Source organism: Etheostoma spectabile, chromosome 16 (genome assembly GCF_008692095.1).
Source record: "Etheostoma spectabile isolate EspeVRDwgs_2016 chromosome 16, UIUC_Espe_1.0, whole genome shotgun sequence".
Lineage (NCBI taxonomy): Eukaryota > Metazoa > Chordata > Actinopteri > Perciformes > Percidae > Etheostoma > Etheostoma spectabile.
The window spans coordinates 1,934,123-1,949,638 of NC_045748.1; the positions used below are offsets into that span (position 1 = coordinate 1,934,123).

The 15,516-nt window shown below is 43.7% G+C and overlaps 1 long non-coding RNA gene across 1 annotated transcript; it reads left to right on the plus strand.

Annotated features, from left to right (window-relative positions):
* The first annotated feature begins 75 nt into the window (after positions 1–75).
* On the plus strand, positions 76–15,260 carry LOC116704532 (uncharacterized). Its single transcript, XR_004335708.1, has 3 exons — positions 76–89; positions 7,520–7,524; positions 15,162–15,260. It is a non-coding gene; the product is annotated as an uncharacterized LOC116704532 (long non-coding RNA).
* Positions 15,261–15,516: the final 256 nt, after the last annotated feature.

Sequence of the window (15,516 nt, forward strand, 5' to 3'; positions counted from 1 at the left end):
ATCTTTTTATGATGCCATTCAAGAAAATTGGTGAATGGAAATATTCGTAAATATTGGCTATTGCAACAAAAAAAACTATTACTATTTTTGTTTTTTAATTTTAAGCAGAAGCAATGTCTTTTCGTTTCCCAGTCATCATTTAGAGCACAATCACCTTCTAATAGTCTAATTGTATCCGAGCGTGACGCACAACTTCAAGGCGCGTCTGCCATTGTGCGCACCTTAACATGCGTAAAATACCATTGTGTGCACTTTTAGCTCCACTCTCTGCACAGCAGTTTGACCCGCGCGACGGCCCCGACAGCCCCTAATAATCTAACTACCCCCTTCTCATCATCATCGACACCCCCCCCCCTCCTCCTCCTCTTTCTCCACCCCATGTGACCACAGACCACCAGATTGGAGGCGCGCGTCGGTCTCAGACACCGGCAGGTTAGTGAATCCGCTCCCCGCTCCCATGGGGTCCCACCGCGGCTGCAAGCTGTCACATACGAGGCGGGGACAACACAGATATAAGGCAACACACACCAAGCCTGACTTAGCTGTTTCTTTCTCCTCTGCTGGCGCATGAAAAGAAGCAGTGGTTTGATGCTTTCTCTCACAGTTTTTTTTTTTGTCTTCTTGTCTTTATCCTCGCGGTGCCGCATGACCACAGCTCCAGCATTATCCTAAATAAATCATAAGGTGATTCAACTGGCTTCGTCCTCTTAGGGATCATCACGCCGCCTGTTCAACTTATAGAGGAGCTTTCATTATTTTTATTTGTTTCTTGAAAAATCCAGACAGTCCTAATTTCTTTGATTTTAATTTGAACTCTTTATTACTCAAACTGCTTTGAGTTTTCTTAATTTTCCCCACATTTTTATGTCACAAATTGCGGGTAAAATAAAAAGGGACATATGCTATTTAATTGGTTTAAATGTCTGACAAACCAACCAATAGGATGAAAAAGTAAAATGATTAGTTTTGAAAAAAATTTTAAAATAAAAGCCCCACCGTGCCATAGCCTGTGTGATTATTTTAGGCCACATTACATAGAGTGAAACTGCAACTAAGGATTATTTTCATTGTTAAGTATTTTGTTAATAATATTTTCAATAATGGCTTTGTCTTAAATATGTCAGAACAGTCAAGAAAAGTAAAAAAAAAAAATGTCAGAACCCAAGAGGACATCTGCATGTCTCTTGTTTGTCCAATCAACAGTCCAAAACCCAAATATTCATATTTATAATAATACACAACAGAAAAAAGCTTCAAATTCTCAAACTGGAGACATTGTTTAGTTGTGTTGTGAAAAAAAATGCAATTAAACAAATAATTGTTTCATTAGCGCTAATAGACTGAGAGTGTACAGGTGTATTCAAATAATAATGATTTTGTTCAATTGAATGTTACTATTTGGCTTCTGGTAAAGTTTATGAAGCCTTTAAAATCTGAGCCCTTTTTGGCAGAAAACATTAGCAGCCAGAAGTGTGTGGTGTGTGTGTGTGTGTGTGTGTGGTGTGTGGTGTGGTGTGTGTGTGTGTGTGTTTTGATTGGCTCATGCTGGTGCTGTTTTGTGTCCCTCTGGTCAAGCACAGTTCAGTTATTTCAGTTTTTTTTTCTCAGGAAGTTGTCTGAATTTGAGGGCCAGTGCAACTCTTACTCCAATAATGAAATACCCACCCAATACACACACAAACACAACACACACACACACACACACACGCGACTCACGCTGATGTTGTGGGAGGATGTTATTGATCCATGTTAAAGAGAAGAAACAGAAATGTTTTCAGGAAATTGTCAGTGAATGGTGCATTGCTGTCTGCCTCTTCACGCCTGTATTTAAGATATTGATATTAATATTTTTTCTGATCAGGCTACTAGTCTTTGAATATTTTCTTAAATATCAATAATATAAGATTAACTGGCACCAGCAGGTTCAGTTTTATCTATCATAGTCCATACTGACCTGTCAGTGTTAATAATTTATATCTTTGGTGCTTTATTTAGTTTTTATTTGTTTCAATGCATTATTGGAATCCTGGCCATGAGCTTTACTACTAATAATGCCTGCTGGGCTTCCTCATGTTCCTGGACTTTTGCGGGGTAAAAAAAGAGAAAACATTGTGCTAGATTTTATTTACTTGCTCAATTGAGCAGGAATGTTAAATATATATCTAGGTATGTTTTGTAAAAATGTGTGTCGCCTTTGAATAAACTTTGGCATCTCTATCGTTTTGGAACATGGAGTAAAGCATGTCTTTCGAGGGGGATATATGTAAAAAGATGACTCCTCTCAACAAACAAACAGCATTAAAAAACGGCAGAGAAAAAAGAAAAAGGAAAAGGCGCTTGCTCTGGAGCTGGTGCTGCACCCTGGACCAGTCAGGGATGCAAATGATGCACCTTAACGCCATCAGGTACTGGAGTTGACAGAAAATAATGAGAACTCGCTGAATCTTTTATAAGGTTAACACTCACATTTCCCAGTCAGCTGTCACACAAGAAAGAATTTAGCACATGCATGCGGGCGAAATAAACCTTCATCGTCTCATTAATGCTGACAGGGCCCTGGACCGGCAGCTCCAAGCGCCAGCGCCGCCACCACCTTCGTTTTGTGTCGGTAATTTGCAGCGGAGACAGACCCCCTTCTCCTGGAGAGAGAGTGGAAAGGAGGAGGAGAGGAAGAAGGAGGAGGAGGATGAGGGAGATATTAAGGAGTAAAGCAAGAGTGAGAGGGATAGAGGGGAATGGTTGAGGATCGTGGAGCGAGTGCAGAGGAGAAAAGGGAGGGAAGGTGGGCCTGGGGGGGGGGATGGGGGGGTGGAAAGATGGCTAGCGCGCCAGGAGTCTGATTCTCCCCTAATTGGAAGCATTGGGCATTGTCAACGGAGGATTTTCAGCTGCTCGCTGACAGGTAGAGCCGTCAGAATGATAGCCCACTTGTCAGCGCAAAAGACCAATAAAAACAAACCACTTTTGATTTAATTGGAGGCCTAACTGTGCATGTGTGTGCGTGTGTGTGTGTGTGTGTGTGTGTTTGTGTGTGTGTTGCCTGGGGCCAGGGGAAGGTGGGAGGAGGTATATGGATGACTGGAGGCATCTGTGTGTGTGTGAAGGAAATCATCACTCTAGCCATCAATGTGCTCGCCCAGCCTCCATCTCTGCCATCACTCCTGGTCTTCCCTCTCATCTAGCGGCTCTTTGGGGGGGGGGGGGGGGGGGGGGGGGGGGGGGGGGGGCGGTGGTCACCGGCTGCCCGTGGTGAGAGGGTTTCAGGGGAGCCAGGTTTTGATTCTGTCCCCGGAGGGTTTTCCGAGCAGCAACATCAAAGAAGAGACCAGTTTCTCCCTCTTCCTCATCTTTCCCCTTTTCTTCATCCTCCATCAACAGAGTTGGGTTCTTGCCGCAGATGCCATCCTTTCAAAAGAGGACGAGCAATGTTTGACATTTCTCGTGCTCCTCCGTCGACTGAGACTGGAGGAAACGGTGAATCCTAAACTTAATCTGTCCATGAGAGAAAATGTCTCAGTGAAGCGACTGTGTAGTCTCTATAGTCTGCTTTCTCTCCATGTGCTCGTTAAAGATGTATCTGCTGAATGTTGGTGAATATGAAAATAATTGATGTTAAAGTGGAAATGGAATATCAGGCAGAAAGCAGGTTTGGGTTCAGGAGTAGTTCATTGTATCTGAATCCAGCTTTCAAATTATTTCTTAAAATTGGTAGCCACTCTTTTTTTGGGGGGGGCTTTTCCACCTTTAATGGACAGGACAGCTAGGTGAGAAAAGGAAGAGAGAGAAAAGGAAGACATGCAGGAAAGCGTCACAGGTCAGACTCAAACCCTGGACCTCTGCGTTGAGGCATAAACCTATATGTATATGTGCGCCTGCTCTACAGTACTGAGCCAACTCAGCCACCTCATCAGTTTTGTTGGTTTGACCCGGGCAGGGAACTTGTTACTGTTATTTATTAGGGCAATTACATCAGGAATTTCTGTTTCTAAAAGTCAAAGCAAAAGTGTTTTTGAAGAGGTTGAACTTGACGGACCTGCACAGAGCCCTGACGTTAACCTGATCCAACACCTGTGGGATGAACTGGATCACTGACTGCGAGCCTTTATCAGCCAACATCAGTGGCCCTGTTCAGACCTGGCATTAGCAGGCGTCTTGGGTGATCAGAGGACAAGTAGACGTCCAGGTGTAACACACCCAAGTACGGGTGTGAATGCACCCAAGATGCGTTGAGGACGCATTGAGATCCAATCGCTCGGACCACATTTGGAGTTTGTCTGGGCCACATATTGGCACTTTCTGTTAGCAGTGGGTATGTGGCGTCCACTGTGTAACCGTAGCGAACCAAATCGAATAAACTGGCTTTGTCCAGGACATCTGAAAAAAACTGAAATGCCAATAGAAATATACTTTGCGTGTGTCAAACATCTTGGGTCGATTTGGTTTGCCTGGAACACGCAAATAAATTGACCCAGTTTGATACTTTTAATTTCCAGCAGACCAGGCAGGGGAAGTGCTTTGCTGCTTCCCGTCGGTTAAAAACATAAACAACGCATTGTGGTCTTTGCAAACAGAAGTGATGTACGTGTTTATTTCAATAGAGAGCCGGGAAGTGAGATCCGATTGAAACTGGTCACTCAAGATGCTTATGTGGCGTACTTAAAGCTGTCCATTTGGGACCGGATCACCCGAGATGCATGTTAACGCCAGGTCTGAACAGAGCCAGTGTTGGACCCCACCCGTTAATGCCTGTGTGGCTGAAGCCAGGTTCCAATATCCGGTGGAAAGCCTGAAACCAGTCATTTAGCAACACAACTACTTAGATGTTTTTATCGTTGCTCTTTGACAATGAAAACAGAGGGAGAGGCAAGATTAAACATGGAAAAATAATTAGTTGGACTCCAGAATTTGATAAGTCTATTTACTTTTGGGACTGGATCCACATCAGCACTGTGTTTATTGACAGCTTTCAACGGTGGAGATCTCATGTAGCTCACATATGGATTCCCATGGGGCCACTTACACTCTAGTAAATATTTGTATTCATGGTGCTGTAATGTGTTGTGTGGATTGTCAGTGTCAACCAAATGTCAAGTGACTCTGAAATATCTTCATCCGTTAATGAAACTATACTGTCCAGATGGCATCATGTTTCAGGTCTCATTGTATAAAACGTAGAGCACTTTTAATGGTTTGAAAGAGTGATCTAGGTTGTTTCATGTTCTATACAAAACACAATAAAAAATCGGCCACTGAGCACTTTGACAAGAGTGATTCACCTTCCCCGATTTGGCTTGGAGACACTGACGCAGCATTTCATGGTCAAACTAAGACAGATAGTGGTCGGGCTTTCCTCATTTACTGTTCATCCATAAAGCTATGAAAAGTAATGCACTGTAATTTGAATGTAATCCAAGTATTTATTACAGCAAGCCCCACATTGACGTTTGCTGTAAGGCATTGACTTAGTATCCGTAGTAATAATGGCCGGAGCAAAGAAGGAAATCAGGAGACATAGTATAAGAATCCCAGGGGACTGGTGTTTGTGTCCCGGAGGCACTTACTATAACCCAAACCAAGTCGCTTTTGGTGCCTAAACTTAACCGTAACGGTGATGGTAACGTACCTTTACAAATAGAACGTCATATTTTGTAACATATCATACAAATTGTTTTTGTAAAATATCGAAAATAAGTTGTAGTGGGCCGCATTCGTTTATTGTAATTTTCGTTTTTAAAGATTTTTTTTGGGGGATTTTAGGTCTTTAGATAGAGAAGACATGAAAGGGATGGGGGGGGGGGATGACAAGCAGCAAAGGGCTGCAGGTCGGAGTTGAACCCACAGCCACTGCGACAAGGAGTAAACCTCTATACACGTGCGCCTGCTCTACCAACTGACCTAACCCAGCCTCACAAAGACCACAATTAATGAGTAGTTATAATAATTAGGATGCCTTAGTTGGCTCTCTTGACTAATGTGTGTGTATTTCCTAATTGCAGGTCCACACAGGCATCTGAATATGCACCTAGCCACCCGCCCTGCGCTGTCGGCCCTGGCGTGCATGCCCCTTGCAGCCAGTGTTTTATTATTCTTGACAGAGTTCAACGAACACATCTGGTCAGAGGATAAGAGGGGATGGAGGGACGGTGCCAAGGGGCGGAGAGGTGAATGAGGAGCCAATGGGGAGGGCTGTGGGCAGGGGGAGGACGAGGGCCTACAACCATCCATCATAACCGGCCCTCGTGAGGAATGCCAGCTCCTTCAAACTAGGGCCAACCCTACTTTTGCTGACCTTTGACCTCTCGGGCCTAAACCAAGAAGATGATTAGAGCCATCAGGAATGAGATGGAGGGGATCTGGCTTTAAGTGGTTAGTGTTAGGTATTTTAATTAGCAACAGGGCTTCATCTGATTATTATTTTAATTACCAAGTAGTCCAATTGTTCCTCATGCAGGAATTCCATCCCAGGTGTTCTAATGCCTTAAAACAGCATATGAATATTATGTTAAAGACTGCAAGCAGCTGTGTGAATTCTGACTTGACTGTCAGCTAAGGCAGAAGTAGTATACAACAACAAAACTTTGTATGGAGGAGCTTGAGATTGTTTATGGGATGACAAAAGTTGTGACTTGGATATGGGTGACCACTGTTTGTTTACTGTTTCTTTTAAGTCATCATTGGTTTCTTTCGAACCAAATTGTTTCCCGTTGACGATGAAAGTTTCCTAACTATAACACAGTACTTATTTTAAGCCAAAGCGGGATGTTTCCCTTAATCCCATACATAACTGGTTTCCTTAGGTAACCAAGAACCCGATCAGAAAACACCAATTTGACTCTTTTTGTAACAGTTATTTGGCGGTTGAGATTTACTTAGTAACTTTTAATAGTTATGTGATTTCTTTTTTCATTAACAAGTAGTGTCAGAGACATTACAGTTATTAATCCTAGTGCTAGTCCTTTGTTACTTTACCATTTGAGGGCCGGTTGCTATCTCAACAGCGCATGGATGGATGGATTAGTGGACAGACTGCTATAGGACGGGCAGGAGGTGGGGGGAGGCAGTTAGCCAGAGGAGAAATGTGCCTGCCCGTAATTGAAAAGTATGTGTGTAGTTAGCTGCCAGCTAGCCACTGGTAGCTTTGGTTGTTGAAGCTTGTTTTGTTTTTTACATTGTGTGTGTGCCGTCATGGCAAAAAGTAGTCCTAGAAACACTTACTGTAGCAGGAACTACCACAGTGGCAGTTTGAGTTCTTTGCCAGCTGTTTATGTCTGTCTTTTTGCAACCAGATGTCAATGCAATAGCGTTACCACTCCCACTTTACGCCCCTGGCCTGATAACTGTGCAAGATACAGTCACAAACCTTTTATGACAATGACATGCAACAAAGGTTCGGAGTCAAAACTGTGGCCACTGCATCGAGGAGTAACCCTCTACATATGGACCCCTGCTTTACCAGGTGAGCTACACAGGCGCCCAGGTGTGTAGTTGAGATCAAGATAACGGCAGAGTTGGAAATTAGGTGTGGTTCGAGAAAAGGTGCTGGAAGTGGCGGGGGAAGAAGTAGAGAAGGGGCTACTGGCACTTTACGCCCCTGGGCTGGTGTCATCCCATCACAAAATGCTCTTTAGTTACTACTGCTGTAGATTGTTGTTAGTTAAAGGAATGTATGTAATTTTTCAATAAGTACTTGGTAACATTTTTTCTGGCTAACACTTCCGACCAAAATTTTGGAAGGCAACATATTTTGTTGTTTTAGTTTAGAGGACTTGTTGGCCTATATGGTACCTGCTGTGTGATACTTTTTTGATTGTTTTGAAGAAGATACACACATTTTTCTAAAAAACCCTGTTTTCATCTAACAAAATAAGCTAGACGTCTTTATCCATCTGTTGTTGTCCGCTTATCCGGTATCGGGTCGCGTGGGCAGCATCTCCAGCAGGGGACCCCAAACTTCCTTTTCCCGAGCCACATTTACCAGCTCCGAATGGGGGATCCCGAGGCGTTCCCAGGCCAGGTTGGAGACATAATCCCTCCACCTAGTCCTGGGTCTTCCCCGAGGCCTCCTCCCAGCTGACATCTTATGTTCAAAATGTTACGGTTGTCGTAACACAAACAGCTGTGCAGACACGTCTAAATAAAATGCAATCTAAATAGCAAAGCTATGATTTTAATCACAATTATATACCCACTAAAATATATAAGTAATCAAGAATCTGACAAAACGTTGAATGCTTAGTATTTAGTAAGTAGGCCTACTTGGGAAGTAGCACTTACGTTCACTATTGAACAATCTGTCTAATAATTTCTGCTTCTACTGTATACATATATATATATATATATAATAATATCTATATAATATATATATATATATAATATATATATATATATAATATATATATATAGTATAACATAATGTGGGAATGTGAAAAATGCCCATCAAAGGTTTCCGTGGCCCAAGAGGGGTTCTTCAAATGGCTTGTTTTCAATTGCAATGACGTGAAACAGAAAAGCAGAATTATTTCCATTTGATAAAATGCACCCGGTGAATGGTGCGTTTAAGCAGCCAAACCAGCACAAAACAAGAGTCGTTTTCCCACCGCACAAGGTGTCATAGTTCAATGTTAACCTGTCATGGAGACTCCCCCTGAGTGATGATGTATCGGTGGGCTCACATTGGGCGGGGGGTCCCCTACAGCTGCCACAGGGAGACACACACAAGCTGGTGGACAGTGTGGAGACTTCCCCTCTAGCTCCTGTAGCTCCAGAGGGGGCACAGGGTCCAGGTTCGCCCCCTACCCTCTACTCTGCCAGGGGAGGCCGAGGCAGCCCGGGCCCTTGGCCTTCTCCCTCCATGTGGGGAAGTGAGGGCAGGAAAGAGGCCGTGCTTACGTCCATTAATCACATTATCAGTCTCACTCAGGACACACATGCTTACACACATAGGCAAGAGTTATACAGATGGCCTTGGCCCCTGTTTAGGCCTTCTACTTATTTTTATCATCCATTCTTTTTGATTTTTTTTGATAAATCTGTTCTTTTTTTACTCAAAACATTGAAAAATGGTTTGAATGAAATGGTGTTGTGATGACCTAATTATATCGTGACATTGTATTGCAAAATTTTGATGTCCAACTCCATAACTCTGGGCACAAAATGTGTAGCTGAAGTCTTATTTTTACATGTGTAATTCACACATTTTTTGCTCCTAAACTTAATTGAGCAGTTGTTACTGAAAATAATGTACACACACACACACACACACACACACACACACACACACACACACACACACACACACACACACACACACACACACACACACACACACACACACACACACACACACACACACACATACACACACACACACACTGCATGGATCATGGCAGGAGGGGCTCCAGCGTTCCATTCTGGCCTTAAACTCCCTGCTTCCTAATTTGGCCAAAATGCAGGTAATATGTGGGGTCGCAACATCTCAATTATCACACCTCCTGTCAGAGGCTCCCAATCCTCCGCACGCCGCTACCTTCCCCTCCAACATGCCTTCACCCCCCGCCCTCACCCCTCCCGCAGTGACTTTTATTGCTTCATTAGTATGCTCCACATGCTCCGTTGCACACCCACGCTCCGCGAGCCTTCAAACCCTAACAACTTTTGGCAGATCAGTGTGTGATGAGGGGATGATGAGGGGACTCTTTGTGCTAAAAGCCCACCTACCTGGCTGTGTGGGCCATTTTTGTCCGAGTGTGCGCCTAACCTGGTGATGCAGAAATTAGGGGAAACAGCTGGACGAGCTGGTGTGAAGGGTTTTTCGGGTGTCACACCTGAAAACTCACAGCAGATGAGATGATACCCAGCCTAGGGCTGAGTAACATTTTAAGTATTTCAATACCATTTTCAATATGATACCCGAGATTTGGCGCTAATACCATAGTTTGAGGAATAGTTTTTTAAGTCCTTCTTATTCATTCTTTTTTATTATTCCATACTTCCCAATGCATCAATGAACCTCTTTACTGACCTACATGTTTTTGAAGTTATAGTAAAGATGCCAAATTTTCCAAAAACACAAAATATTTCAGGGTGAATTTTGGGGAAATTATGCTTTTGTGTTTCAATACTGAATTCAGTGTAAACATAATACTTTAATACATCATAGCTTTAATGAAGAGTTGTAACAAGCTGATACAGAGTACAGGTCATACAAGTTAGACAGTCAGGGTAGAACCAGATGTTTTTCCATCCTTAAAAGCTTTTAAGGAAGAAGAAATTGAGAAATTGGATGTTAAGGGGTTATTTAATGTTGTCTTAACACATTACAATAACTATACAATAACTTTACCTGTATAAAGAAAAATAGCACAATGATGACAAGACTGTTATTGTGACCAGTCATCCAATACAAGCTTTTGATACTTTACAGTGTCTGATAAGTAATGCTACAGACAAATTTTGGTCACTACTCAAAAAATATTGAGGTTGGATACTCGTCCCCACACCTGACAGGAATCCCTCACCTGGGCCGGCTCTCTTGTGCATCTAGCTCTCCTGCAGCGATGTCTGATTTCTAAAATACCTGTTGGGATGCATGCAAGCATGTTATAATATCTGTCACAACCATCCATCCTACAGCTAAGCAGGTATGTCCAAGGTGTGTTTGGAGAGTGTGTGCTCATGTTCTTGTGTGAGTGTGTGTGTGTGTGTGTGCGTTGGTGTTGGTGGGGGTGTTCAGCGTGGAGAATAAGACCCCCAGAAAATGCTCATTAGAGTTGACCTTGGCACTTGGAGCCGGCGTTTGATGGATCGGGTACAGGGCCAAACAAGCCCCTGGGGAGCCATGATCTTATCTCTTATTGTACACATACACCTCCTCCCCGTTGAAACCTGCCGCCCCCCCCCCCCCCCCCCCCCCCCCCCCCCACTCCGCTCACTCACACTCCTCTACTCTACACGCACACAAGCAGAATAAATCTGTGTCTGACACCACAGGAAAAAAAAGAGAGGGGAGGAGTGGGGAGGCCTGAGGGAGCAAAGGAGAGAGAAGGCAGTGCTTGAAGAGAGTTGGGGGGGGATGACAGGAGGAGAGAAAAACACAACAGAGGGGACGGGAAAACCAACAGCTCACTAAGGTGTCATTACCTACATAAGTCAGGTGGTGTGTGTGTGTGTGTGTGTGTGTGTGTGTGTGTGTGTGTGTGTGTGTGTGTGTGTGTGTGTGGTGTGTGTGTTGTGTGTAAATGGGTCTGTAAAAAAAAACAGAAAAACTGCCAGGCACATGGAGTGTTAAAGGAATTGGCTGAGTGGGGAAGGAAGGAAAGAAAAGGGGGGTGAGGATCAGTGGATGATGAGTCTGAGAAGAAAGAGGAGACTCTCAGGTGTCTTGTAGCGCGTTCACAGTTTGTTCTGTTCTACACTGTCTTCTCTCCATGACAAACAAAAAACCACACACACACACACACCACACAAAAATCTACAACCACACACACACACACACACACACACACACTATTGCCAGCGCCACCACCACCCTCATGTCTCCCGCCCCCTCTGCTCCCAACCAGGGGACACACCAAACACACAAAGAGACATGAGGCAACATCCACCTCCAGGATGGCAAAGTTTCTCCCCCACCACCACCCAGCATCCCCATATTCACAGGGGTGGCATCACAGGCTTGTGGGCTCTTTGTGTTCTCTTCTTGTGCTGCTGCGCTACGGGGAGAAAGTGACACTCTGAAGTCTTAATTGAGGTTTACCTGGTATTTTTTTTTGTGCCTCAGTGTTGTTGTGTGTTCAAGTGTGGTTAAACTTTATAATCAGGCCTACAGGGTTTATACAGTGTGAAGCGAGGAGAGCGAGGAGCGTGTGCTGACATTACAAACACGGTTGTTTACCGGGCTGCTAGCATCAGCAGCTAGCTCGCTACCTGCCTCTTGCCATCAACAACAACAAAACACTGTCACGTTGTTGCTGTCAGTCAGCAGCCCTCTAAACAAACCTCTTAGTGTTCCCAGTAAAGGAATTTGAGTCGAATGCAACTATTAACTGAATCTTTGGGCATGTTTGAATGGCTCCCTCTATTTTCTCTTTGCACTCCGTCCCCCTACCTGGCTTCCTGTCTGTCAGTCTGTCTTTGCAGAGATCTGGGAGGGACTGAGAGACTGATGTCTCAGCTCCTCCAGGATCCCACCAGGAACACCTTTTGACAGTTGCAGGAGCAGCAGGATACAGCGCAAAGATGTTGCTGTAATTGCACCTGGTTGCGTCATGAAAAAGTAATAATTTGCTGTGAGGGACGTCAAGGTGTCAGCGTTCGGCAGGAGTTGATAAGGTATTGACTGCCTCCAGAGTGCTCACTCACTCGCTCTCACTCATACTCCTTTGTAAAGTTGACTCCCAGAGAAAGAGGGAGACAGCAGAGGTTGGGGAACAGGGGAGAGAAAGAGGGAAGTGAAAGAGAAGGGAGGGAGATAAAAAGAACTAAAAAGACAGAAATGAGCAAGGAGAAAATAGGCTAAAGACAGTCAATCTGCATGTTCTGAGCTCCGAGACATTAATTGCACTCTATTTGCCACTTCATAAACCCAGTTCATCTATAATACATGCACAGATTGCGTTAAATTATACATAAGCGATCAACAGGCTAAAGCAGCGTGGCATGCTCCCCGCAAGTTGAATAATACACAATTACCACCTGGCTCACTCTTCTATTCACTTTGATTACTGTCACACAGGGTCGTGACTCGCCACTGATTGACACTCACAGGCAGGGGAAAAGAGGGAAAAGCTGTGCGAGGTGGACCCTGCCGCTCCGCGTGATCCCTAATCTTAGAGTTAACACAAAGCCTCATGGGAAGGTTGACCTCACCTGACACTCAGGTGTCTTGTGAACGATTGTGTGTCTTTGCCCGGTGTAGAGTCAGGGTCAGGGCCCTGAAATCAAAGTGTGGAGCGTGTAATGTATAGCAAGGGCACCAATGAGTGCACGTACACGTACTGTAGGAATAGCTTGCTTTTGCATTTTAGAGGGCTCTTATTTTGAAAGACTTGGCAGGGCTAGGCATCATTTAAAATGTTTATGTAGTAACTGTGATACATTTGGACACAAATACCAAAGAAATGCGTTTTATGATACCTTAGTTTGAGCAATATATTTTTTTTAGTGTGCAAAAAGTTCTTAAATCTAAACATGCAGCCGCACAAGAATGTTTGCCTTAAAAGAAAAAAAAAAAAATCATGACTTAAATCTAGAACTATCTGATCAAAGAATAAGGAAACAAAATTAAAGATCTGAGTGAGTATTTAATGCTTTCTGTACTACTGTACAGTTTTTGATACTAGCTGCTACAAATGCCTTTTGTTCGATACCAAACACCTGTTGAGGTTCCATTCCCAGCCCGTCTTAGCAGTGTGTGAGCACACAGACGATGTAGCTTCCTTAAAGAGCCAGTCCTAACAAAGACAAACTGATGGCTTCTATCAACTCATGTCTTCTGTCTTCTGTCTAACCCTTGTCTCGCATTGCTAGACCTTCCTCCACGGCTCTGCGGAGGAAGGTCTGGCTAGTCCACAGCATTCCGGGATGGGAGAAAATGTTCTCTGGTTTATTGGCATTTCTTTAAACCAATTACAATTGTTTTGGGCTTCACTAAGTGCCGGACAGAGCACTGGTGCCGCTGAAAAATAACCTCAGGAAGGAACTTGTTTTGGTGGAAGGTGTTTGTTCAATGTTGGTTTAGTTGTGCAACAGAAAACTCAGATTGGACAGATAGTCTAGCTAGCTGTCTGGATTTACCCTGCAGAGATCTGAGGACCAGGTAACCATAGTCCTCAGAAATCCACCGGAGTTTAGAATGCCAACACAAATGAAGCAGAAGGTACCGGACATCTGGCCAAGATGAGGGACATCAGGCGGATTTTCCACCTGAACAATCCCGGAAGTGAAACGTCGTCGATATAGACTAGTCTAAGCCTATCCCTGCTCCTGCTGGCGGTGGTGTCAATCTGATGAAACAGTGTTGTACCATGCTCCGAACACAAATTGCGAAATATCTAATTGTAATATTTAGAGACTGGCACAAATTTTGTTGAACTTTATTCTAGTGATGTGAAATAAAGGAAAAGGCAGAGCCAAAGAGACACAAAAGATAAGGAGAAACTGAACTACATGGTGAGGTCACTGATGAACTGAGCTGAATAGCCAGATAACTCTTTCACCTGATGTACAGACATTTGCAAGTGAAAACATCAGTCCTGAGTGGGGGAAACATATTTAAACAGAAATCTGCTTTGTCCTGTATTGCCCAAATGCATTGAGTCGTGTTATATAATCAAACTATGTCCTATTTGTTGCATCAATGCAACCAGCCAATCACGGCCCAGCCTTAAAGAAAGCAGCGTGTTGTTGAAATTCAGTGACAGTTGAACACTTTCTTTTCGGGGTAATGGTGCATTGCACTTGCAAATGGCTGCACACAAGATCCCCCATTACCTCCAACACCAATTCAGTTAAAGCAGTGATTCTCAAAGTGAGATGTCTGTGGCACTCTTTTTACAAAATGCTTCATAGTTTAACAAACAATATATAGTTTTTAGTCTATAATAGTTCATATATTACTTTCTAATCCAGGGCGCCAGACTTTTTGCAACCATTTTTAAAACTACTCTCACATGTGCAAACTGCAAATTTGATTACTTTTCTGTTTTTGTTTTTTTATTTCATGTTGGAAAGGAGGAGAGAGCGAGTCTGCCCGAGTTGGCCAGTCAGGCGAGAGGGCCCGTGAGTGATTAGTCAGCTGCGTGGGCAACGTCATCTACACCCGTGTGTCTTGCTTTCGTAGCCTCGCGCTCATCGTCCACACATACTGTTGCTACCATGTTTCCATAAAAATCAGGAAGGCAGATAGGAGGAAGACCCTGGGGCTGAGGCAATAATAATATTTAAAATTGACAATAATACTTGATTCACATTTGTGAATGTGCATTTGTTAAGCACCGTTCAATTAAAATGTGACTGTGAACTAAAATAAAACAGCACATTGTAGTTTCGGTATTTCTCCCCAAAGCAACAGTAAAAAAACTTAAAATTGGGGAAATTAGAGGATGCAGGTCAATTTAAGGTGTGCGCCCCTTATTTTTCTTCCTGTGCTCCTTTTTCTAGAGTTGTTCTTTCACATAACTAAAACTATAGAAGTGTAAAAAAAAATAGGCTGTGTCAAATTATTCCAAGGGACATACATGAGGGTCCCTGGTATATTCTTTATTTGTGCTTGTCTGAGAAAAAGACAGAGAACCTCAGAGTTTAAGAGAGACTGATGAGGGCCAACGGTGTCTGACACATCACCAAAACTATGGCGAGGGTTAGCAACTGATGCTTAACGACACACAAGGGGCTACTGATGGTTCGGAACGTCAGGCCATTTACAGGTGCTGGCATGCCGGCTACTACAGGGATCAAACCTGCAGCATTCATTTACAGGACAATCTCTCTCTAAGCAGTATTCCACCAGCAGCTGCT